General features: G+C 43.1%; 1 long non-coding RNA gene and 1 gene segment (V, D, J or C); both read right to left on the minus strand.

Annotated features, from left to right (window-relative positions):
* The window catches only part of LOC131810984 (probable non-functional immunoglobulin lambda variable 11-55), a 93,257-nt gene that overhangs the window by 32,256 nt on the left and 38,843 nt on the right, over positions 1-22,158 (minus strand).
* On the minus strand, positions 1,316-18,152 carry LOC131811175 (uncharacterized). Of its 2 annotated transcripts, none has more exons than XR_009345838.1 (3): positions 17,990-18,152; positions 17,625-17,878; positions 1,316-2,192 (listed from the first exon to the last, which is right to left on the minus strand). It is a non-coding gene; the product is annotated as an uncharacterized LOC131811175 (long non-coding RNA). The 2 variants fall into 2 exon arrangements; XR_009345837.1 differs by lacking the exon at positions 1,316-2,192 and adding an exon at positions 6,558-7,073.

Below are 22,158 nucleotides of genomic sequence, written 5' to 3' on the forward strand. Positions count from 1 at the left end.
AAAAAAGTCAGTCAGAGAAACACAATTATCATATGGTGTCACTCATATGTGGAACATAAGGAATAGGTTAATAAGGGAAGGGAGGGAAAACTGAAAGGGAAGAAATCAGAGAGGGAGAAAAGTCATATGAGATTTTTGACTGTGGGAAACTGAGGGTTGCAGAAAGGGGAGTAGGTGGGGGGTGAGGTAACTAGGTGATGTGAATTAAAGATGGCACATAATATTATGTACACTGGGTGTTATATTCAGCTAATGAAACACTGAACATTTTATCAAAACCTGATTATGTAGTGTGCCTTCGATAATTGAATTTGAATAAACAAATACAAATATCTATTTTTAAAAGAGGTATCCCTTTAATTATGATTTTTTTAACTCCTAAGCCAATGTTTCATGAAAAATTCTGGGTAGCTGAGGTGATATTCATCAAGAAAATTTGAAATGCCCATTATGTATCCTAAAAACACTTTAACCATTAAAAAGACAGAGGACACCACACAAGACTCACACCTTATTAACACCAGAGACAAATTATGTACCAGCCTCACACAGTCCATGTAAAAATAAATTATTAAATAAATAAAACACTAATGACTGAATCTGGACAGACTGTTTCCCCTGTTCACATGTCAGGAACTTCAGTGGAGAGAAATGGCTTTTCCAGTAAAGTCTGTGGGACACAGAAGGGGAAGCTAGCAGATAGCCTGAACCCCCATCAGAGGAGAATGTCACCTGAGCATGAAGACACAGGACAGGGAGGCGGAGACTGAAACCTGACCACGGGATTGGCTGGATGAAGTTCCTCTGGGGGGAGACCTGCAGTGAGAATTTTGTTACAAATCTTTGGAGTCGTAGCAGCTTTCATTACTCAGTGTCTCAAATGATGAGGAAGTGAAACAAAACCCTTTCAACAACAGGTCTTGCTCACAGGATTGAGACATTAATTATCTGCCAGGAGCAGGGGAATAAGATAATGGGAGAGGAGACATGCTCACCAACCCACCCCCAGTAAAGAAAAAATGTATGAGAGGAAAAATAGAAAAATGGTCTAGTTAATATTTAAAATTATTTTCATAACATAATAAAACAAACACTGGCTAAGTCATTAAACAGAAAGGGATCATGCACAAATGTACAGAATAAAAGGTAACAAGAGAATAATAGACATTGGAAAATAAAAATTTGAAATCCTTAAATATTTGATAGACCAATATGGAAAAATAAATTATGTTCATTTCAACATCCTATGCATTAAAATTAGGGCCTTACATATATATTAGTATGGCCACCACACAAGCCTGACATGGACACACATGAAGCGATCTGTATATTTACAGATGGTGGTGATGCCCCCACAACAATGCACACACTCCTCATGCAGTGATTTGAGCATTTACAAATGTTTCGTGATTTGGTCACTGCGAAATGTGCACAGTAGGAGCTCACTACAGACAGGAGGGACTTGGGAGCCACAGAGTCTGAGTGCAGGGGAACACTGGTCTGACTACTGGTGGGTCTAGGGCTTCTCTGCAGGTGATGGAAATGTTGTTAGTTTGATCATGGTGCTGGTGGCCAAACCCCTTTATACTTAAAGTCAATGCATATATATATATTTTTTAATTTACCCAAGACCCTGGGACATGTGCTTTTGGCCTCCATCCCTCACCCCTGTGTGCTCCTGAGATACCTGCTTTGTCTCAGACAACAGCATAATCTGGGTATCACTCCTTCCTTCTCAAGGACAGGTCTTCCCACAGAAGACTTTTTCCCACAGGAGCCTCCAAAGAACTTCTCCATAAAATAGACTCAAAGACAAGGCCTGTGGGCCCAGGGATTTTTGTCTCATTTCCTCATTGTCTGAGACACTATGGATAAGTGTATCTGCTCCCACTGCCATGACCTTTAGCACAGTAATCATCAGCCTTGTCTTAAGGCTGCAGCCCAGATATGAGCAGAAGCCCTGCATTGGCTGAGGTATCTTTGGATCCAGAGAAGCAGCTGGGGACCCTGAAGCTCTGGTGCTTATTTAAGTATGAGTAGACCCTCAGAAGATGCTGAGGAGGGCTCCTTGGCTTCTTCTGGTACAAGGATGTTTGGAAGCTGCCAACACTGAAGTCACTGCTGAAGTTGCAGGTGAGTCTGGCTGTTGCTCCCAGAGATGCAGAGATGGAGGGCGGCTGGATCAATATAGGCTGGGACAGGGAATTTGCAAACACAGACAGTGTGATTAATGTGGGAAGAAACAGGGAGAAACTGATCAACATTATGACAATAGGAAGAGTGTCTTTGAGTGCTGCCTGTTTCCCTGACACCTGTCTGTACCTGTATAATAGGAGGGGACCGTAAGGAGGACAGGAATCCAGACCATGGTGACACAGACACTGGTCCCCATAGTGGGCTGGGCTCCTCCACCTTCTGCCACAGGAGGGGCTGTCCATGCAAATGGACTCCAACCAATGGCTGTCCAACCCCTCTCAGCCCTGGAGCTGGAGTTCAGTTCACACCACACACTGAGGAGGATAGAAGTTGTCTTTAGTCTTGGGAAAAGCCCTGGGAGGAAGCACCTGCTGAGTCCACACACCCCTGGCAGATCAGGGGACTCTTCCAGGCCAGAGGGGACACAGCTGCTGAGACCCCAGGAGGAGGCTCAGGGCCCAGGCCCCAGGCCCAGACTCCCTTTAGTGAAGGGTCCTCAATGAACCCCTTGTAGGGACAACAGGGAAGTCCTACAGCACCCCCTGCTGGTCATGAAGCACAGCAGTCACTGTGTTCCAAAGCCCTGACAGCCCAGCTTGTTTCCGCAGCCCATCACATCCCTGTGGATACACACATTCATGGTCCATTTCTTAGTAACTTTAGTAAGCCACGATGGCATAAGGCAAAGAAACAATTAACATTAATTTATATTCACATCTTTCACATGTTTTCAGACTCAAAAGGTAACCTTTCTTAGGCTTGTCTAATACCTAAGGACACACTTGCCATCGGATGTACAACGTAAGTGTAGATAAAGCACATGTGATGGCATGCACAGTTCAGAGCTCTGGTGGCCTCTTGACGAGCTTCTGTGTGTGATTCTCAGGGAAAGATCTGGAAAGCGCCCCTCATGTTGTATGAGTTGTGCAGTCTCTGTAGAGGTTCCCTGCAAAACTTATGCTGGGTGGTATGTTGGCACTTATTTTTTGTGAAATTCAATTTTTTCTTCATATTTGTTAGTAGCCAAAGCATGCCTTAGTGTAAATGTTTCATAAAAGCTAAGTGGTGTAAAGAGAACTTTCAACAGTTGGGGACACCTGTACTATGTTTCCAATGCTTGTGCAGGTTCCCTGTAAGTTCTCAGTCTAGGAGGAGCCCTGGTCCATGGGACATGCAAATATGTGCATATATAGTTACAGGACATTCTAGACAAAGATGAATGTCCCAAGAGTGCATGAGGTCAGGTGTGACTGAGGAGAGAACAGTGTAGCTGCTTTGAAAAAATTGCAGGGACTGTTTCTGGAAAAGGAATAGACAGGGAATTCTGTAGGGATATAACCACTCAGTACATATTCCAAATAGGACAATTCAGAAAATATTTCAAAACATTGCAGTGTTAAGTGTTGACAGAGATTACATTTCAATTAATAACTGATGAATGAATGAATGAATGAATGAGCATTGGTTTGGGCTGGCTTCAAGGTCAACGCCTAATGTTTCCCAGAGTTCACTCTTGGCTCACAATAGGTAAAAAGTGTACATCCTTACAGTAAGACTAATGTTGATGTTGCTGTATTATGAGAATCTCCTGGAATATCTCATAACCCCAGTGCACAGGGCCCAGCATTTGATGGTTTTCTTAGTTTTTTTTTTTTTACTTTTACTTTTTTATTTTTTATAAACATATATATATTTTTTTAATTTTTTATTTTTTATAAACATATATTTTTATCCCCAGGGGTACAGGTCTGTGAATCACCAGGTTTACACACTTCACAGCACTCACCAAATCACATACCCTCCCCAATGTCCATAATCCCACCCCCTTCTCCCAAACCCCCTCCCCCCGGCAACCCTCAGTTTATTTTGTGAGATTAAGAGTCACTTATGGTTTGTCTCCCTCCCAATCCCATCTTGTTTCATTTATTCTTCTCGTACCCACTATTGAAAAAGAAAGCCAACGTTGGTGGCATCACAATTCCGGACTTCAAGCTCTATTACAAAGCTGTCATCATCAAGACAGCATGGTTTTCTTAGTTTTTACTTCATGTCCTTTTACTGTTCTAAGATCCAGTTCACGATTCTTTGTGGTATTTAGCTGTGATGTCTCCTTACACTTCATCTCACTATGATACATTTTTTCTTTTGGTGACTTTGTGCACAATTCCTGAGTGGGAATTAAGCCTGACATCCTCTGGACAAAGTGTTTACACCTGATAATTGAAATCTCTGTATAGAATGTGTCTCTTCTTCTTCCACTTATCCATTTGTTCAAACTGTTAACAATGTGGACCAAGGAGAGCTATTTTAGAATTTGAATTCTAAAATATACTATTACATTTATTTGGCTGCTCAAATCTTTCCAGTTTTGCCCAATGGGAGCTTTTTAAGTTAGCTCATGAGCTCTATTTCACACCATGTCATTGTGTGTGTGTGCTGGATTATTAGTGTTTGCATGAATGTTTTTGTGTTTGCTTTGAAGGAATTTCACTTTCTGACATTACAAGGTGCTCTATGCTCTTACCTTCTAATTCCTGACCTAGATATTAAGATTCATCCAAAGAAGCCTGTGTCTCATCCCAGGAGAATGATATTAGGAAGCAATATTTGGGGCAATGCATCTCAGGGCTGTGGGATATCACTGATTGTACTTCCCCTCCACTGACAGACCAAGAATTCCTATACGAGAGTCGACTAACATAGGGACATGCACACAATGGTGACTGATACCCCATGCAATTATCTGTCCCCATCAATCTACCCATGATTCCAAGCTGCCCTCTCCAGTGTTAACCCATGACCACATGCTTCATTCACACCTCCTCACTTGGTTATACCTGTGAATTCCCATTCCTACCATGAGAAATCTCATTCCACTGGTGCCCATCCATTGACTTGATTGTTTAATTCCAGGACACAGTGCAGTCCCCTCAAAATAATCCACCTGTTCCCCATAGGAGCAAATCTTATCTACTACAGCACAGTCCTCATATGCAATCTCCTCTGACTTTCCATGGACAGGCTCTGCTCATGTTCACAGTCATAGAGCTTAGTGGTTTTCCCCTGAGACCAGCACTGAGCTGTGGTTACATTTGTTCAGCAGGTACATGGGTTTGCCACTGTCTGCATTCCATCCTGTGCTCCAAATCTCCTAAATTAATTTTTCTACCCATGTTAGGTTCACTCATGTGGCTGCACAGTGTTCATTGAACTCTGATAGTGTCATTGTGTAATTTCAGTGCCATTACAACATCACATAGAGAATCATTCTGTTACTCAGAAACATTTTTTCCTTCTTCGCATGTTCTACTCTTTTGTCTCTCTTATCCTGCTAGAAACTGTAGATTTTTTTACTCTTGTGAGTTTTGCTTCATCAAATATTCAATATAAGGTAAACCATACTATACAATATATCTCTTTTTATAAATATGCTGCCTATGGTGCACATGGGTGGCTCAGTCAGTTAAGAATCTGCCTTTAGCTCTATCATGATCCAAGGGTCCTGGACTTGAACCCCACTCTCCCTGCCCAGTAGGGAGTCTGTTTCTCCCTCTGCCCTCCCCCTCCACACTCATTCTCTTTCTCTCTCTCAAATAAATAAATAAAACCTTTAAAAAATAACTGTGCTGCCTATTTGGTGGCATCTTGGTCAGTTCCATGTTTGGGTGATTAGATATAAACCTAGAATAAATCTCTATGGACAGATTTCTGGTCACTTTCAGTTTTTTGTGATTATGAATTAAACTCTAAAAACATTCACATGTATGTTTTTTCCTATGAACAGAAAATTAAAGATTTTAAAATACTTTTTTAACTCTAAGTGATTATCTATTTCTCAAAAAATCTAGAAATAAGACAAAACTTGGCAGCAGCACCATTTATAACCAAGTAGATAATAATTTCAGGTGCAACACGACTGCGATAATCTTCAAGCACCACATGGGTAGTGCTAGGGTTCTGTGATATGTTCAGAAACAAAATAAAATATTTGATTTGTTGTTTTTTTTAATTTTTTTATTTTTTTATAAACATATATTTTTATCCTCAGGGGTACAGGTCTGTGAATCGCCAGGTTTACACAGTTCACAGCACTCACCAAAGCACATACCCTCCCCAATGTCCATAACCCCACCCCCCTTCTCCCAACCCCCCTCCCCCCAGCAACCCTCAGTTTATTTTGTGAGATTAAGAGTCACTTATGGTTTGTCTCCCTCCCAATCCCATCTTGTTTCATTGATTCTTCTCCTACCCACTTATTTGTTTTAAAATCAGAAAGAATAAAAATACTATGATACAACCTAGAAGTAAAATACCTCCAGCTGATAAGACATTTCTGTTCTTATGAAGACTCTTCACCTAGGAATGGGCTCTGAGTGACTCTAGGACAGAAGGGACAGGAGACCCTCACTCCCTGGTCATGCCCCTGAATGTACCTGGGCCCAGGACATCAGCAAAAGAATAAGCAGAATCAGAGGCTAAGCTGAGCAGGAACTGCTCGTGTGTGCTCCCATCTTCACAGTTGAGTAAATGAGTTTTTGTCTTACTTCCCCAGAGGACTGGAGCAGTGTATCAACACTAAGGCTGTTGTCCCATGTTAAGAGGTAAAACTCAGCTTCATCCTCAGCCTGGAGCATAGTGATGGTCAGGGAGGTTAAGCTGCAAGACTTGGAGCCAGAGAATCAATCTGGGACCCCTGAGGGTCTTCTGCTGTTTTCATAGATGATGGCTCTGAGAGCTGTTCCTGGGAGTTGTTGGTATCAGAACATATAAGTACCAATACTAATGTTGGTGCTGCTTCCAGTACAGGAGACGGTGACCGTCTGCCCCAGGGCCCCAGACATGGAGGGAGCTGAGTCAGCACAGACTGGACCCAGGGCCTGCAAGGGGGAGAGACACAGAGAGAGTGACACTGGGGTCTAGAGACAAAAGGAGGAAGCAGGGCCCAAATGTCCTCCCAAGGCCCCCTACCCTGACCTTGCACCCAGTCACCTATGCAGTGAGTGAGGAGGCTGAGGAGCAGATGTAAATAGGCCATGGTGGAGGTCATCACTGATCCTGCCTTCTATTGTCCCACAGCTGAGCAGACCTCCCCTAACATGTCCCTTCCCCTCTTTATGCTCTGAGAGAAGGAGGAATTATCCATGCAAATAAGACCCCTGCTCTCTGACCCCTCACTGACTCTGGGTGAGGTCCCTCTGCTTGAGGATACCAAGGAACTGGGTAGGGGAGGGGCTGTGTGGAGGCAGATTTGGGCATGTCACAGCTGTGAGCCTAAAACAGAGTACACAGGCCGTACCAGGTAGTAGCTCCCAGCTCTGATCACCCCTCTCTACTCACCCCTCAGAAATAAGCCACAAACACCATTTATTTTCCAGAAAGAGCCACATCATTGTGTGACATGGTGGGCAGTGCCCATCGGACACAGATCCTGCCTCCACACTTCATCCACTCTCCTCCTACTTTAAGAAAAGGACATGTGTCCCAACACATGACCTCCCATTACTGAAACATAGATTCTATGCTTCACTCCAGTTCCTCAGTGTGAATCTGTCCATAGTCCCCTTGGATGCTCATGGGTCATTCAGGACTAAGGTGGTGTCTCAGTCTCTCCTCTTACATCAGTGTCAAACCCAGAGTAGTGAGAGGTTCCCTTGTACCCATGGCCTGTCCTGTGCAGGATGCTGTGAATTTCCACTTTGATGATAAACACCCTCCCCAGTTTCCAGCACTCCCCTTTTCTGAGTTTCCTGAAGTACTGAAGAACCAGGGAGCACAATTCTGCCAAATGTGGTAGAAGCTCTTGTGTGCATTCCTGGAAGGTTATACACTGAACATCTGTGTCACCTGTCACTGTTTCTACCTGTTTGAAACAACAGTTATCCACACACTGGGGCAGTGATTTCCTTCTAGGATCTGTCCTCCCAACACAGACCCTAGTCTGCTGGGCCCTGCCATGTGAAGCTGTGTGTGGCCCTGACCTCAGGGCACAAAGGACAAATATTCTGGAAGTTCTAGCAGGGAAGGAGTGATAGCTGTAGATATTCTGACAAGAATCCAGGGGAAGAGTTTATGAATTGGTCACCACTTGGCCAATTAAAATGAATGAATGTTTTTTTCAAGAAAATCTTCTCAATAATACTGATTCAAAGTCAATGACAATGTCAGTGTGAAGATGCAGGTGGAACCACTAGCACATTGTTCCCAGATCTGTGCCCATTGCAGGGAGAATATAGGTAGAAATTTTGATTAAATACATCAGTGCAGAACAAAGAACAAGAATGACTTTGGTGTTCATTTGAATAGACATCTATAACCATTTTCTGAAAGCTTTTGTGTTATTTTTTTTTCCATAAGAATGTATCGTGGGCATAGTCATGCAGGTGAGAAAACCTGAAGTGGTGCCTATGACCCACCCCCCAGGAGGGACCTGTTTCTATGAACTTTAGAGCCCTCTGGGGATGGAATTCTCATAACACAGACAGAGCTTCCAGGATGAAGCAAACAAGGTTCATATTCAGATCTGGGGTGGGCACACCTGTAGTCTCATCCACATATGTCCAGAATGTTCAGGATAGAACAAGTACACATTCATCCACCCATGAGCAGAAGAATGAATTTCTACTAGCAAAGCCACCTGGACCCCAAAGTTTCTGTCAAAGATCTCATGTGAGTGATAGAGAGGTGCCAATAAAGAGGACCATGTCCCTGAGGTCATAGATCCTGTGTTTTTTGAATTGCAAGAGAAAGTCTACAGAAGTCCAGTCTGCCTATAGTGTCACTAGGGTGACTGAGAGAGTGACAACCAAGCTCCGAGAGCACAGGGGATTTGTGTCTCACATCCCATATAGACCTTGAGCTCAATGGGAGCAACACTGTGGCTGAGGTCCCAGAAAGAAATGTACTGATCAAACAGTGAAAATGGATCAATGACCCTCCTGTACCTCTTTTGTCTTCTCTGAATGGATGGTTCTCCATGAAGTTGATTATGGATTTAAAGAAAAATTGTTTCAAAGACCTTACCCAGGAAAAAAAAAGACCTTACCCCAGGAGATGAGGTACTTTAGGAAGTGAGGACTCATTTGAAAACAGACTTGTTAACAAATTTCTGACTTGGATGTCCTATTCTTCTGAAGTGACATCAGTCTGTCAATTATATTTCATCAGGACTCCATTAGCTGAGTGGCATAGCAGTATTTGTTTTATTATTATTTTAATAAAGAATAATAAATAATAAAAATAAATAAATAAATAAATAAATGACTATGTTAGTCATCATACAGTTCATCATTAGTTTTCAATGCAATGTTCCAAGATTCACTGTTTACATATAACACCCCGTGCTCCATTTAATATGTGCCCTCTTTAATACCCATCATCTGGCCAACACATCCTTCACCCTCTCCCCTCTAAAACTCTCAGTTTGTTTCCTGGTGTCTGTAGTCTTTCATGGTTTGTCTCCCACTCCAATTTCCCACTCTTCATTTTTCCCTTCCTTCTACTAATGTTCTCCATGCTACTCCTGATGTTCCACAAGTAAGTGAAAACATATGATAATTTATTTTCTCTGCTTGACTTATTTTGCTCAGCATGATCTCCTTCAGTGCCATCCATATTGATGCAAAAGTTGGGTATTCATCCTTTCTGATGGCTGAGTAATATTCCATTGCATATATGGACCACATATTCTGTATCGATTCATCTGTTGAAGGGAATCTCAGCTCTTTCCACAGTTTGGCTACTGTGGACAATCCTGCTATGAACATTGTGGTGCATATGGCCTTTCTTTTCACTACATTTCTATCTATGGGGTAAATACCAAGCAGTGCAATTGCTGGGTCATAGGGTAGCTCTATTTTTCATTCATCTTTACACTGTTTTCCAATGTAGCTCACCAACTTGCATTCCCACCAACAGTGTAAGAGAGTTCCCCTTTCTCAACAGTCTCTCCAACATTTGTTGTTTCTTGCCTTGTCAATTCTAGCCATTCTAACTGGTGTAATGTGGTATCTCCATGTGTTTTATATTTGAATTTCCCTGATGGCTAATGATGATGAACACTTTTTCATATGTGTGTTAGCCGTTTGTATGTCTTCTTTGGATAAGTGGCTGCTCATGTATTCTGCCCATTATTTGAGTTGATTATTTGTTTTTTGAGTATTGAGTTTGAGAAGCTCTTTATAGATCATGGATATCAGCCTTTTGTCTGTAGTATCATTTGCAAATATCTTGCAAATATCTTCTCCCATTCCATGGGTTTCCTCTTTGTCTTGTTGATTGTCACTTTTGCTGTACAGAAATGTTTTATCTAGTTGAAGTCCCAAAAGCTCATTTATGCTTTTGTTTCCTTTGCCTTTGGAGACATGTCTTGACAGAAGTTTCTGTGGCTGATGCAAAAGAGTCTATGTCCCATGTTCTCTTCTAGGAATTTGATGGATTCCTGTCTCACTATGATGTATTTCATCCATTTAGTTTATCTTTATATATGGTGTATAGAGAATGGTAAACTTTCATTCTTCTATACATTGCTGTCCAATGTTACCAGCACCATTGATTGAAGACATTATCTTATTTCCATTGGATAATTTTTCCTTCTTTGCTGAAGATTATTTAACCATTGAGTTGAGCGTCCATACTGGGATCTCTACTCTTTTTCATTTGTCTATTTGTCTGTTTTTGTGCCATTAACATGCTGTCTTTGGGATCACAGCTTTGTAATAAAGCTTGAAATCAGGCAGCATGATGGCCCCTGCGTCGTTTTCCTTTTTTCAACATTTCCTTGGGGTACTTTTCTGGTTCCATACATATTTTAGGATTGTTTGTTATAGCAGTTTGAAAAATGTCAATGATATTTTGATCAGGATGGTGTTGAAAGTATAGATTGCTCTGGGCAGCATAGACATTTTAACAATGTTTTTTTTTTTTTTTCTTCTGATCCATAAGCATGGAATATTTTTCCATCTTCATGTGTCTTCTTCAATTTCTTTCATGAATGTTCTGTGGTTCCCCGAGTATAGATCCTTTACCTCTTTGGTTAGGTTTATTCCAAGGTATTTTATGTTTTTTGGTGCTACTGTAAATGGAACTGGATCTCTAATTTCTCGTTCTACATTTTCATTGTTACTGTGTAAGAAAGCAACTAATTTCTGTGTGTTGATTTTGTATCCTGCTACATTACTGAATTGCTGTATGAATTCTAGTAATTTGGGGGTGGAGTGTTTTGCCTTTCCACAAAATGTATCACGCCATCTGCAAAGAGAGAAGAGTTTGACTTCTTTGCCAATTTGAATGCCTTTTATTTCTTTTTGTTGTCAAGAATTATAGTACTTTATTGAACAATACTGGTGTGAGTGGGCATCCTTGTCATGTTTCTGATCTTAAGAAAAAGGCTCTCAGATTTACCTCTTTGAGAATGTTGTTCATTGTTGGTTTTTCACAGATGGATTTTATGAAATTGAGGAATGTTCCCTCTATCCCTATACTCTGAAGAGTTTTAATAAGTTAAGGGTACTGCATTTTGTCACATGTTTTTTCCACATCAATTGGATAATTGATATCTGTTCTAATTTTAATTATTTCCCTTCTTGTGCATGGGGTATGTTTAATTCGTTGTTGATTCTCCAGTTCTTTAAGGTGTAAGGAGGATCTCTCTGAACAGAGATCACAGAAACCAGTTTCTGTGGACATGTCTGACATTATTCGGATGTTCCTCCCTCTGTACCTAAGGAGTCTCTTCCACCTAGTTTCTCTTAAGATATCTTCCCTGCTTTTTAGATTCAGAAGTTTCACTATCATGTGTATGGTGGTCTCTCTTCCCTCATTGATCTTGGGGGTGTCCTCTCTGCCTCTAGGATATGAACACTTGTTTCATTCCCCAGATTAGGGAAATTCTCAGCCAGGATTTGCTCAGCTATATCTTCTAGACTTCCCCCTCTCTTCAGGGATCCCAATAATACTGACATTGGAAAGTTTCATGGTGTCATTTATTTCTCTATTTCTGTTTTCATGGATTCTGAGTTGTTTGTTTCAGGCCGCCTCCTGATCACTCTTTCCTAACAGTTTGTCCTCTAGATCACTAATTTGAACTGCCTCATTTATTCTAGCTGTTAGATTATCTAGATTAGATTGGATCTCATTGAAAACATTTTTAAGTTCTGTCAGACCAGCTCTAACCTCTGCCCTTAGAGAATCTATGTTACCATTAATGGTTTTCTCCAACCTAGCTACTGTCTGCATAACTGTTACCCTGAATCCTATTTCTGACATCTTGCTTATGTCCATATCCATTAGTTCTGTGGCAGGGGTCACGATCTCTGAATTTTTCCTGTTAGAGATGCCTCCTCCTAGTCATTCTGGTGAGAGGTTGTTGAGGGAATGTACAGAATCCAAACAGCTGACCACAATGCAATCAAGATGTACCTGTTGTATAGGGACTTTAGTGTTGTTTTTGGCCTCTTGTTCTTTCAGCCTGACTTCTGGGGGGATGGGCCTGCCAGGATGTTATTCAGGCAACCAGTTTTGGGCAGAACTGCCTTGCCTCTTGTGGTGGGGGTGGGCTTAGTGAAAACTGGTTTTGGGGGGGCTTTTTACCCCTCTGGTTGCTTTCCCTTGTGGGCTTCTGTGTCCCTTGCATGAGTCAGAGCAGAAGTAACTATGTCCAAACTTCTGTTACAGAACAGAGATCACAGACTGTTCTCCAGAATGCCCCCCTCCCTGTCACACTGACTCCCTTTTTGTCTGGGCTGCTAAAAACAATAGTGACATTGAATGGGTGTCCCACAGCAGCACTCCAGCCCTTTCTTCCAGTTCCAGGCACATCTCTGCCCTTTGTGCTCCTAAAGCTGCCAGCTGCCCCCAGTTCATATGCATGGCCCTGCAGCTCCAGGTTTCAGTCCAAGGGGCTGCCCCAAAGTCCTTTTCTCATAGCTACCAGTATTTCAGTCTGTGCCCAGGCCTCAGTGTGTGACGCTTTGGTGCTCTTGTGTTATTTCACCTTCCCTACACCGGTGCTTATGGCAGCTCTCTTCCCCTTGTACTTATCTTCTGATATCTGTCCACAGAATCATGGTTCCCCGCTTTATATTTGGAAATTGGCCCTCAGAGATATACTGTTGGTATAGATCCTGATATATCTTCTTATCTTATCTTATCTTTCTATTCATTTTTTTTATTTTCAGCATAACAGTATTCATTATTTTTGCACCACACCCAGTACTCTATGCAACCCGTGCCCTCTATAATGCCCACCTCCTGGTACCCCGACCTCCCAACCCCCACCCTTTCAATACCCTCAGATTGTTTTTCAGAGTCCATAGTCTCTCATGGTTCACCTCCCCTTCCAATTTCCCCCAACTCCCTTCTCCTCTCTATCTCCCCATGTCCTCCAAGCTATTTGTTATGCTCCACAAATAAGTGAAACCATATGATAATTGACTCTCTCTACTTGACTTATTTCACTCAGCATAATTTCTTCCAGTCCCGTCCATGTTGCTACAAAAGGTGAGTATTCATCCTTTCTGATGGAGGCATAATACTCCATAGTGTATATGGACCACATCTTCCTTATCCATTTGTCCATTGAAGGGCATCTTGGTTCTTTCCACAGTTTGGCGACAAGTGGCCATTGCTGCTATAAATGTTGGGGTACAGATGGCCCTTCTTTTCACTACATCTGTATCTTTGGAGTAATAATGTCTATACTGCCTAGAGCAATCTATACTTTTAATGCTATTCTGATCAAAATTCCACCGGTATTCTTCAAAGAGCTGGAGCAAATAATCCTAAAATTTGTATGGAATCAGAAGAGACCCCGAATAACTATGGAAATGTTGAAAAACAAAAACAAAACGGGGGGCATCACGTTACCTGATTTCAAGTATTATTACAGAGCTGTGATCACCAAGACAGCATGGTACTGGCATAAAAACAGACACATAGACCAGTGGAACAGAGTAGAGAGCCCAGATATGGACCCTCAACTCTATGGTCAAATATATCTTCGACAAAACAGGAAAAAATATGCAGTGGAAAAAAAGACAGTCTCTTCAATAAATGGTGCTGGGAAAACGAGACAGCTATATGTAGAAGAATGAAAATCAACCATTCTCTTACACCGCACACAAAGATCAACTCAAAATGGATAAAAGACCTCAATGTGAGACAGGAATCCGTCAGACTCCTAGAGGAAAACATAGGCAGTAATCTCTTCAATATCAGCTACAGCAACTTCTTTCAAGATATGTCTCCAAAGGCAAAGGAAACAAAAGCGAAAATAAACTTTTGGGACTTCATCAAAATCAAAAGCTTCTGCACAGCAAAGGAAACAGTCAAGAAAACAAAGAGGCAACCCACAGAATGGGAGAAGATATTTGCAAATGACAGTACAGACAAAAGGTTGTTATCCAGGATCTCTAAAGAACTCCTCAAACTCAACACACACAAAACAGATAATCATATCAAAAAATGGGCAGAAGATATGAACAGACACTTCTCCAATGAAGATATACAAATGGCTATCAGACACATGAAAAAATATTCCTCATCACTAGTCCTCAGGGATATTCAAATTAAAACCACATTGATATATCACCTTACACCAGTTAGAATGGTCAAAATTAGCAAGACAGGAAACAACATGTGTTGGAGGAAATGTGGACAAAGGGGAACCCTCTTCCACTGTTGGTGGGGATGCAAGTTGGTGCAGCCTCTTTGGAGAACAGTGTGGAGATTCCTCAAGAAATTAGGAATAGAACTTCCCTATCTTATCTTACCTTATCTTATCTTATCTTATCTCAAGTTGATTTCATAGGTGTTCAGAGTTCTCTGGCAGATATCCACCTCAATTCAAGGGACAGGTTGAAATAGGGTCTCCTACTACTCTGCCATCTTACTTCTCCTCCATAAGCAGGATTTAAAGGAAAGTCTTCCTCATAGTAGAGAATAAGTTATTCGACCCCATGGAAATAACATTGGGGATGTTTTGCTTCCAAGTAGTACTTGGAAGTCTCCTGTGCAGTGAGTAAGGAGGGCGAAGAGCAAAGAAACACAAGATATGGTGCAGACACCCCAGTCTCTTATTAAACCCTATAGCAAGGCACGAACCCATTAACCTTTCCTATGTGTCTCTGATCCTCAGGGTAAGGGGTGTCTGTGCAATTCTGCTCCTTTCTGGGAACATACAAGCACCCCCTCAACCTAAGGCTAGGCTCCAGCTGAGGAAAAGAGAATGAAGTAGTCAGAAGGGCTTCACCCCAAGGATGACACCAGAGAATTTCCAAGATGCAGAGAGACAGGAGCTCTCAGGTGAGGAGGAAGGAGCACCAGAACCATCTGCTGGGTGCCAGACGCATGTCCTCCTTGAGCTGGAACTGGTGCCCAGGGCTCCTGCCCCACCATGTCCCACTGGTCATGTTCTAGCCTCTTCAGATAGGCTTCTTTCACTTAGAGATTTCACTTAGAAATATGCACAGGTGGGGATCCTGGGTGGTTCAGTGGGTTAAAGCCTCTGCCTTCAGCTCAGGTCATGATCCCAGAGTCCTGGGATCGAGCCCCACATCAGGCTCTCTGCTCAGAGGGGAGCCTGCTTCCTCCTCTTTCTCTGCCTACTTCTCTGCCTACTTGTGATCTCTGTCAGTTAAATAAATAAATAAAATCTAAAAAAATTTAAAATAAAAATAAAAACAAATAAACAAACAAAGAAATAAAGAAAGAGAAATAGTGAAGTTTTATCTACAAAATATACAGGTTTGGCAGCAATACCGGGACTTCAATATATTGTTTTTCCTAATGTTGGGGTTTTACACTCATTTGGGGACCCTGTGGTTTTTGTCCTCTCATTGTTTTGGCTTGTCTTTTGAGGGAGGGGCCTATGGCATTGCTTTTCAGTCAATCTTGCTTTGGCCAAGTTTCCCTGCCCCATCAGTTGACTAGATTCTGTGGAAACCAGTTTTTCTGTCTTTTGTTTTTTGGAGGTTTTGTTCTTTGGCATCTTTTTTGTGCCTTTTCTGAGTGTCAGAGCAAAGGAAACTGTCGGTACCCAGACCTCTGCCTCAGAGAGAATCCACAGTCTGCTTCCTTCTGAATGGTCCAGAACACACAGACTCCCCCTCTGCAAACTCTGTTTAACAACGCAATGTCCCACAGGTGGTGCATGCCTCCAACCATGGTCTCAGTGGTCACCCAAGCCTCCTGCTTTTTTCTGTACCTCTGTGCCACTAAAATCATGACCTATACTGGTCTAGAAGACCAGTGGCTTAGATCCTCACCTACAGCCACTCAATCCCAGCAATTGCCCCTTAAGTCTGTTTGTTATTTTTGAGCACTGTTAACTAGTCCCTAAGCTAATGTTAGTCCCCTACCACAGTGAAATTTCAAATTGGGGTATTACTTTCCAATGGCAGGCTTTTGGGGGCTTCCTCCCCATTCTCTTTATCCTCTGATACCAGTCTGAGCACTCCCACTCCTCAGTACTTCTCCACTGATGATCTTCTGCCCCTGTAGATATGCAGAAGTGTATAATCTTACATTGCAGGCTGATTTCATGGGAGTGCCAAGTGCTCTGGTAGATATTTAGCTTAATTAAGGGGACTGGTTAAAATAGGGTCTCCTATTCCTTTGCTATTTTAACCCTCCTCTGGTAATATGTTTTTGTTATTGGAGGTGAAAGATAGTGTAAGTCTCAAAAGAATTTGGATGCAAGGTATTCAGGACCATCAGGGGCTAGCTGTTATGAAGATAAGGCTACTTTACTCTTCAATAAAACATAAACACATTAAGGCACTAAGCCAGCCATGAGTTCCTTGAGGAAGGACACATTCTGCATATGTCAGGTATCTAACAGTGGATGGCAAGCTGTAAGGGGATTTAATTTAAGCCAGGTTTCTCCCACTTTTGTTTGCCTCATCAACAGATTCTGTTACCAGGGTAGCCAGAAATTTATCCTCAGTAGGAGAAAATCAAAACAATGTTAGGCTGGAGGGGTCTAATTTTTAAAAATTTTTAATTAATTTACTTGACAAAGAAAGAGACAGCAGGGAGAGTGGGAGTTGGAAAGCATACCTCCTGCCAACCAGGAGGCCTGATATGGGGCTTGATGCCAGGACCCTTGGTTCATGACCCAGCTGAAGGCAGATGCTTAATGACAGCCACCCAGGCATCCCAGGAGGAGCTTAATTTAAAAGAATGTGGATTATTTTATAGTCAATCTTCCTTGAGATTAGTCTCAGACTAAAGTTTAGTTCAAATAAAGCAAAAAGCAGACATGTCCAAGGAGTGGGAGCTACTAAGGGAGACCCACTACTGGGGAATACCAGGTTTGTTTCTCTCTCTCTCTCTTTTTTTTTTTTCCCTCACTTCCCCACAGTTCTGGAACACTGTCTGACCATTGATACTATTGTCATAGAACTGTCAATAATAATCAGCCTTATCCTCACCTTGGGCCCCAGTGATGGTCAGGTGGCTGAGCTGCCAGGCTTGGAGCCAGAGAATAGCTGGGGGACCCCTGAGGGTTGAATGCTATTAGCATAGATGATGGACCTGGGTGCTGTTCCTGGGAGCTGTTGGTACCAGTTCACAACATAACCATCCCAGATGTTGGAGCTGCTTCCAGCGCAGGAGATTGAGACCCTCTAGCCCAAGGCCTGGGACACAGAAATTGGCTGAGTCAGCACAGACTGGGCCCAGGACCCTGCAAAGAGGAGAGACATGGAGAGGGTGATGTTGGGGCCTCCAGACAAGAGGATAAAAAGGGCCTCACACATCCTCCCTGGCCCCTTCCCTTATCTATGCATCCACATACCTGTTCAGTGAGCAAGGACGGTAAGGAAGAGAGGGGACCACGCCATGGTGGAGGTCATCAGTGATCTTGTCTTCTGTGATCCCATAAGTGAGCAGACCTCCCCTGATCTCTCCCTTCCCCTCGTCATCCTCAGAGAGAGGTTGGGAACATCCATGCAAATGTGACCCCAGCTCCTGACCACTCACTGGAAAGTGTCTTGTCCCTCATTGCTTCATAATGTAAGGGGCTGGGCAGTGGAGGAGCTCTGTGATGTCAGGAGGGTGGGGAGGATAGAGCTGTGAGCCCTGAGCATAGGGCACAGGCAGTGCCAGGTGGCAAGTCCCAGCCCTGATCCCCCTTGACTCCTCAGAAATGGGACCAAATTGCTCCCTGATGTCCAGAGACAGACACATCATTTTGTGACAAGGTAACCAGAGCCCATAAGACACATCTCCACATCACCCCATCTGTTTTGTCCACTGTTCCTGCATTAGGGCTTGACCTGCTGTCCCTATGTCAACCCCCATTAAGTCAGGACCCATTATATTATATGCCCTACTACAAGTGTTCAGAGTGAGTTTTCCCATGGCTTCCTTCTATGTTTTTGGGTCAGTATTGAAATTCTGCCTTTACACAAACTTCTCTAGATCAGGATCCAGTCCAGAGCAGTGGCAGGTCCCCAGGAACACAGGGTCCTTTCTGTGCAGGAGGCTGGGACTTTCCTCCTATGTGCCTCTTCCCTGTTTTGCCAAGGTCTCCATCCTCTGAGGTTCCCACAACACTGAGAAGCCAGGGAGTGATTCTTTCCAGGTTGTGGGTAGAGTCTAATGTGTGTATTCCTACAGGGTTACACACTGAACATCTTTGTCACCTGTCACACTTCCCACCTACTTGAAATAACAGTTCACACACTAGTCTTCTGGAGCCCTGGCATGTGAGGCTGTGGATGGCACTGATCTCAGAGCACAAAGGGCAAATCTGCTGAAAGTTCTAGGAAGAAAGGGATTACAACTGCAGGTGCTTTGAATGGGACCTAGTGACAGAGCTTATGTTTGAGTCACCACAAAGCCAACCTCATATTCAAAATGAATGTGTGTTATTTTGCACATAATTCCACTCAGTACAATTTATTTAAACTCAGTGGCAATGTCATTGGAAAGATGCAGGTACAATCAGTAGTGTTCTTTCCACAGATCTGTGCTTATTGCATAAAGAATATGGGTGGAATGACGGTTAAACTCATGGATGGAAAACAGTGGTTCAGGAATGTCTTATGTTCTCAGGAGAATTAGGATTTTATACACTTTTTCTAAAATCCCTTATTTATACCATGTGTCTGCTCTCCAATATAGGAAAGGCCAATGTGGTGCCCAGTGAAACCCTTTGAGGACCGTGTTACTATGAACTCAGAACCATCCTGCTGACAAAATGACCAAACACAGACATACCTCCCAGGATAGAGGGATTTGGGGTCAGACTACTCTCTGGGGTAGACACATCTCCAGGCCCTGCAACTGTGTCCAGCTTGTTCAGGACGAAACAGTATTCATTCTGTCAGCCATGACTACAGGAATGACTTTTACTTACTAAGGACAACTGGAGCCAGGTTTTTCTGTCAAATACCCTAAATCTGAGTGGAAGAGAGGTGGAGATAAGGGGGACAGTGTCCCTGAGATGACAGGTACTGTGGCCCTGGGCTGGGATAGATGAATTTCCATCAGAGTGCAACCTGGTTGAAGATGTCACTGGGGTGACTGAGAGATAGAAAGCCCATGCTCAAGAGCACTGGGAGTGTTTGTCTCATGTTCCCCATGCTCCCTGAGCTCCAGAGGAGCAGTACTGACGCTTCTGTCCCAGGATCAATATACTGGTCACCCACAAGTACTGACTTGAGCCTACAGATGGTCAGAGTCTGGGCTGCCTATGGTCAAAGATCCCTCTGGGATTCCTGAGCATCAGCCTCATCCCAGAAGAGCAGTTCTTCAGAATGCATCCTGCCTGCCACAGGACCCAAGTTGCACAGGATGTATCCAGGTTTCCTGTTGAAGAGGATATTGCCTTCTGGAGATTGTGACACTGAAGATGGTGGGGGAGCACAGGGTGACCCAAACTTCTGGAAGAACAGAGAGCCTAGAAATTGCAGAGGAATCCAGACACACTATTCACTCATAAGGGGAGAGGGCTGTGTGTGTGTGTGTGTGTGTGTGTGTGACAAAAATGAGGCAATGAGACCCCTGTCCCTTTTATGCCTTTGCAACACCCTGAAGGCTGTTTCTCCATGGTGATTCTCTTTATAAAACTTATGGGTCCTGGAGGGGAGGAGTCAAGATGGCGGAGAAGTAGCAAGCTGAGACTGCTTCAGCTAGCCGGAGATCAGCTAGATAGCTTATCTAAAGATTGCAAACACCTGAAAATCCATCGGCAGATCGAAGAGAAGAAGAACAGCAATTCTGGAAACAGAAAAACAACCACTTTCTGAAAGGTAGGACCGGCGGAGAAGTGAATCCAAAGCGACGGGAAGATAGAACCCGGGGGGAGGGGCCGGCTCCCGGCAAGCGGCGGAGCAACCGCGCACAAAATCAGGACTTTTAAAAGTCTGTTCCGCTGAGGGACATCGCTCCAGAGGCTAAACCGGGGCGAAGCCCACGCGGGTTCAGCGTGGCCTCAGGTCCCGCAGGGTCACAGAAGGATCGGGGGTGTCTGAGTGTCGCAGAGCTTGCGGGTATTGGAACGGGAAAGCCGGCTACAGATACAGAGCCGACAGTAAGCTCGCAGCTCCGTGTTACCTTGAACCGGTCGCAGGCTCGGTGAGCTCGGAGCGCGGCCGGAGGTCAGGCAGACGGGAGTAACTGGGCGCAGATCTCTGAGGGCGCACTGAGGAGTGGGGCCCTGGGCTCTCGACTCCTCCGGGCCGGAGACCAGGAGGCCGCCATTTGTATTCCCGTCCTCTGGAACTCTACGGAAAGCACTCAGGGAACAAAAGCTCCTGAAAGCAAACCCGAGCGGATTACTCACCCCGGCCCCGGGTAAGGGCGGTGCAATTCCGCCTGGGGCAAAGACACTTGAGAATCACTACAACAGGCCCCTCCCCCAGAAGATCAACAAGAAATCCAGCCGAGACCAAGTTCACCTACCAAGGAGTGCGGTTTCAATACCAAGGAGAGCAGCAGAATTCCAGAGGAGGAGAAAGCCAAGCACGGAACTCATGGCTTTTTTCCTGTGATTTTTTTTAGTCTTGCAGTTAATTTAATTTTTTCTTTTTCATTTTTTTTTTTTTCTCGCCTTCGGGTAAAATTTTTTTTTTTAAACTGTTACCTTTTTCTTTTTTAACGATTTTTTACTAGTTTATCTAATATATATATATATATATATATATATTTTTTTTACATTTTTCTTAGATGTTTTCTTTTTTTTTTTTAAATATTCTTTTCTTTTCTTTTTTTTTTTTTTTCTTTTTTCTTTCTTCCTTTTTGAACCTCTTTTTATCCCCTTTCACCCCACTCACGATTTTGGATCTCTTCTAATTTGGTTAAAGCATATTTTCCTGGGGTTGTTGCCACCATTTTAGTATTTTACTTGCCCCTTCATTTACTCTTATCTGGACAAAATGACAAGACGTAAAAATTCAACACAAAAAAAAGAACAAGAGGCAGTACCGAAGGCTAGGGACCTAATCAATACAGACATCGGTAATATGTCAGATCTAGAGTTTAGAATGACAATTCTCAAGGTTCTAGCCGGGCTCGAAAAAGGCATGGAAGATATTAGAGAAACCCTCTCGAGAGATATGAAAGGCCTTTCTGGAGAAATAAAAGAACTAAAATCTAACCAAGGTGAAATCAAAAAAAGCTATTAATGAGGTGCAATCAAAAATGGAGGCTCTAACTGCTAGGATAAATGAGGCAGAAGAAAGAATTAGTGATATAGAAGACCAAATGACAGAGAATAAAGAAGCTGAGCAAAAGAGGGACAAACAGCTACTGGACCACGAGGGGAGAATTCGAGAGATAAGTGACACCATAAGACGAAACAACATTAGAATAATTGGGATTCCAGAAGAAGAAGAAAGTGAGAGGGGAGCAGAAGGTATACTGGAGAGAATTATTGGGGAGAATTTCCCCAATATGGCAAAGGGAACGAGCATCAAAATTCAGGAGGTTCAGAGAATGCCCCTCAAAATCAATAAGAAT

The sequence above is a fragment of the Mustela lutreola genome, chromosome 11, assembly GCF_030435805.1.
Source record: "Mustela lutreola isolate mMusLut2 chromosome 11, mMusLut2.pri, whole genome shotgun sequence".
In the NCBI taxonomy this organism is placed as follows: Eukaryota; Metazoa; Chordata; class Mammalia; order Carnivora; family Mustelidae; genus Mustela; species Mustela lutreola.